Here is a 5,000-nt window from a genome sequence, read left to right as displayed (position 1 = left end):
AAATCCCATTTGATGTCTTATTCTTGGTGTTACATATGCCCTATGGCAGAATTTTAAATGAATGTATCTATGATTTGGATTTTTTGAGGCACCAGAGACATTGTCCCAAATGGCTTCCCAGTCTAATTCTTGTCCCAAATTTGTTATGTCTCTATCCCAAGCTTTCATGCCTGATGTGGGTGTATATTTTTGAGAGTTGAATCTATCATAGAGAAATGACACTATTTGTTTTGGTGACTGCTGTATCCAACTTAAAATAGGATGATCCCTTAACTCCGACCCCCAAGGAACACTGTAGGCTTTACAGGCTGATCTTACTCTAAAATAAAAGAAAAGAGAATGTTTGTCAATATCATAATGGGATATCAACTCTTGGAAACTAAATATGGCACTCTCCCCACTAATGTCCTGCAGTGTCTTAATACCCTTAGCTTCCCAATGTTTGTTGACGAACGGTTTTCCCCCAGACAAAAAGTGACTATTATTCCATAATGGGGATGATGTACACCATTTGTTTTTAAATTGTATGAATCTTTCTGCCGCCCTAAACACCTGAATCATGTATGTCAAAATTGGACCATAGTGTAACGCACACTTCTTGATAGTCACACCTGTGAGAAGAAAATATTTTAATCTAATTGGTGCTATTAGTTCTTCTTCTATACTCCATATGAAATATTGTCCTCACCTATCCAGTACCTGATGCTTCTTAGTATAAATGCCCAGTGGTATAATTTGAAATTAGGACAGGCCAGTCCTCCATCCATCTTGCCAATCTGAAGAGCTGACCATTTTAACTGCGGTCGCTTACCATTCCACACATAGCCTCTTAGCAAAGTTTCTAATTTTTTCCAGTATCCGGCTGGAGGTGCAAGTGGGATCATTGAGCTTACAAAGTTAATGCGGGGTAAGATGTTAATTTTGATGACTGAGACACGGGCTGGTACTGAGCTTGGTAGATGTTTCCATCTGTTTATATCCTCCTCTATTTTTTTCAGAATTGTGGAGAAATTTAGTTTCGCCACAGAGATAGGGGAAGTGTTTATTCACCCAGGTATAGGACCTCAGTTACGACTTTAATCTGGGCTGGTAGAGATACTTTATTTGGATCTACGTTGATGAGCATAAGGGCGGATTTGGAAAGATTTACCTTATACCCTGAAAGATATCCGAATTGCTCCAGTATCGCCAAGACAGACGGAAGTGTTTGCTGGACACTTGCCAAATAGACCAAGATGTCATCAGCATAAAGTGATATTGAGTGTGACGTTGAACCAATTGTAATAGGAGAGATTATGGGAGAATTTTTAACTAAGTGTGCAAGGGGTTCTATGGATAACGTAAAAAGCAGAGGAGACAGAGGGTCTCCCTGTCTTGTGCCCCGTCTTATGTCAAACAATTCTGACATACCTCCCCCAACACATACTCTGGCTGATGGGTTGGCGTATAGCGTCTTAATCATATTAATGAATTTATCCCCAAACTTGAATTCTTTCATTGTCCTCCAAAGAAATGGCCATTCCAGGCGATCAAACGCCTTTTCAGCGTCTAAAAAAAGTAAGCCACTGTCTTTTGGAATTTTATTAGATGCACTATATAGCACTATTGCACTATGTGTAATAGCCGACGGACATTATCAGAGGCTAGACGCCCCTTAAGAAAACCTGTTTGATCAGGACTTATAATGTCCCCTATTACTTTCTCAAGCCTTCTAGTCAGCATTTTGGAGAATATCTTGAGGTCAGCGTTTATCAAAGATATTGGGTGGTAGTTGGCACATTCTAGGGGGTCCCTACCGGGTTTAGGAATGACTGTGATCAGGGCTGTGTTTAGGTCTCTATGAAAGGCACCCCTTTCAATAGCATAAAAGTGTCTAACCATAATGGTCCAAGTATATCCCAGAGTGCAAGGTATAACTCCACTGGTATCCCATCTAAACCTGGTGTTTTGCCTTTATTTGTAGTTTTAACTGCTTCAAGCAATTCCTCCAGTGTCATGGCAGAATCTAGATATTGGACATTTTCTGCTGTCAAAGTAGGAAGCTCTATTCTACTGAAAAAATGGGAGAAGCCGTTTTCTGTGGGCGATTGTTCGTCTGTATACAGATCCTTATAAAAATCTTTAAAACTCTCACCAACTTCTTCTGTTGACGTCACCATTCCCCTCTTAGGACATCTAATAGCTGGTATTGCTCTTTTTGCTTCCTGCTGCTTAAGAGTTAATGCCAGCAGGTGACTTGGCCTGCTACCTTCAGCATAATATTTGTGTTTGGTTATGTGTATCATATATTCTGCCCTGCGTCTTAGTAAGTCGTTCAACTCTGCCTGTTTCGTTTTGAGCAGGTTTTCTATTGCTATAGTGTAATTTTCCTTAAGATCATTCTCCAAGAACCTAACCTCTTCCTCTAGGATGTTTATCTTTTGAAGTCTGCTTTTATGTAGATGGGAACTGAACCTTATGGCATTATTCCGTATGAATCCTTTAACAGAAGCCCAAATCACAGTCCTATCTGAAACACTATCTTTGTTGAGATTAATAAATTCTTCCAGGCCTGATTTTAATTGTGCTAGAAACTGTTCGTTTTTTAAGAGAGAAGAATTAAATCTCCACCTACTAGACTTATTCTTGATTCCACCATAATGAAAATTAGAAATTAAAGGGTTGTGATCCGATATGTGTCTGGGTAAGATTTCTGTCCTTACTAGGTGCGATAGACTGGATGAAACAAGGAAATAGTCTATACGTGAGAAGGTTTTGTGTCTCGAAGAAAAGAATGTATAGTCTTTAACAGAGGGGTTGTGCACCCTCCACACATCTGTCAAATTCAAGTCGGCTATAAAGAGGTTAAGTGCTTTAGAAGCAGAACCTTGAGAGCTTGATACAGCTGAGGAGGACTTATCAAGATTGCAATCCACAAAGGCATTCATATCTGAACCAATGTATAAATGGTAATCATTCAGTTTTAGCAATTGTGAAGTAACTGATGGGTAAAAATCAGCTTCAAAGGTAGTTGGGGCATATAGGCTTACAAAGGCAACCTTTTTTCCCTGAATGGAGGTACAGCAGAATGCCATTCGTCCTTCATTATCAGAGCCAGTCTTTTCAACTGTCAGGTTAATACCACGTCTCATCAAAATCATAGCACCTTTGGTGTGTTTCTTGAAGTAGCGCGATATCTATTTTCTTCCTGCGTAAGAAGTCTAATATTTTAGTGCGTTTGTAGGGAGAATTTAGTCCTCTAACATTGAATGCCATAATAGAAAGATTCTCTAACCTGTTTATGTTAATCATTCCCTGGGAAAGTGCATTGGTGGTGGAATCCTTCCCTAGTCCCCCTTCCTTCCTCGCTCCCTCCAGGATCGCCTGTCGGTCAGTGTACCGTAGCAGCCGAAAGATCATGGTTCGTGGTCTCGACGTGCTGTTGGAATAGATCCGATGTGCTCTGTCTATCTCGAGTGGGTTAGAGCTCAACTGGGGAATCCAGGTGGGAAGCATTTTCAGCAGGTAGCCTCTTGGGTCATTTCCCTCAACTCCCGTTGGCAAACCCACCAATTTAAGTCTTCCAGGTCATCAAGCTTCTTTTGTAACTTTGTGACCTCTGCAGCACATGCGCTAGTCTCTTTGTCGTTCTTACGCAAGCTGACCTGTATGTTATCTATTTGGTTGAAGGCCGTGCTAAACTTTTTAGCATGAATGTCAGCCTGTTCTTTTAATGACCGGAGGATGTTGCCATTCTCTGGCAAATGCTTCTGTATGGGGTCGAGAGCTTTTTCCAGCAATTCCTTCAGCATAAACGCAACCGTATCTTGAAGTGACTCCATTTCGGCTGCCATTGCTTGTTTAACTAGATGTACCGCAGAGCGGTACAAAATATGACCGCCGCCCAGTCCAGCACATTTTTTCCACAAAAAGAAATCACGCTGAAAGGCCTATATGACTCACTGTCTCACTAAATTGCATTATCCACACTCAATTCTCACTGGTATCTGCTAGACAACAAGTCCCAAAACATGATTAGTTTATAGATTTCACATGTAAAATTCATTTTATACAACCCCACCTCCATCTTGCCTGTTCATAATTCTGAGAAATTCTTGATTGTTTGTGTTATGTTTATGTTATGTGTGTGGGTGTGTGTGTGTGTGAGTGTGTGTGTGTGTGTGTGTGCGTGCTTGTGTGTGTGCCTGCGTATGTGCCTGTGCATGGAAGCGTACATATGTCTACTGTGTGAGTATATGTCATACGTATGATTACTGTGAATGTGTGTGTGTGCGTGTGTATCTGTTTGTGCACATGTGTGCACATGAAATGGGTTAACATGACCCCTGGAGGCACTGAAAGACCGGGGTAGACGAATCTTGGTGGGCATGTACCCCCACATGGATAGCATGGAACCATCGTTTTTCGTTTTGATCTGTAGGCCCCCGCTGGACTGCACCCCCCGAAAGGAGGGTAGGGCAGACACAGTTCTCTGTGAATATCTTGAGAACTGTAGGGCCTAGGATGACCATTTTTTTCCGTATATTTGCCTCCAGGGGTCATGTTAACCCATTTCATGTGCACACATGTGCACAAAGAGATACACACGCACACACACACATTCACAGTAATCATACGTATGACATATACTCACACAGTAGACATATGTACGCTTCCATGCACAGGCACATACGCAGGCACACACACAAGCACGCACACACACACACACACACACTCACACACACACACACCCACACACATAACATAAACATAACACAAACAATCAAGAATTTCTCAGAATTATGAACAGGCAAGATGGAGGTGGGGTTGTATAAAATGAATTTTACATGTGAAATCTATGAACTAATCATGTTTTGGTACTTGTTGTCTAGCAGATACCAGTGAGAATTGAGTGTGGATAATGCAATTTAGTGAGACAGTTAGAATCATATAGGCCTTTCAGCGTGATTTCTTTTTGTGGAAAAAATGTGCTGGACTGGGCGGCGGTCATATTTTGTACC

This window comes from Alosa pseudoharengus, unplaced genomic scaffold (genome assembly GCF_046254945.1).
Source record: "Alosa pseudoharengus isolate Yale_2024_CS ecotype anadromous, Long Island Sound unplaced genomic scaffold, YU_APseudo_1.1 YU_APseudo_1.1_scf_18, whole genome shotgun sequence".
NCBI lineage: Eukaryota > Metazoa > Chordata > Actinopteri > Clupeiformes > Clupeidae > Alosa > Alosa pseudoharengus.
Note: the sequence above shows the minus strand (reverse complement) of the source record.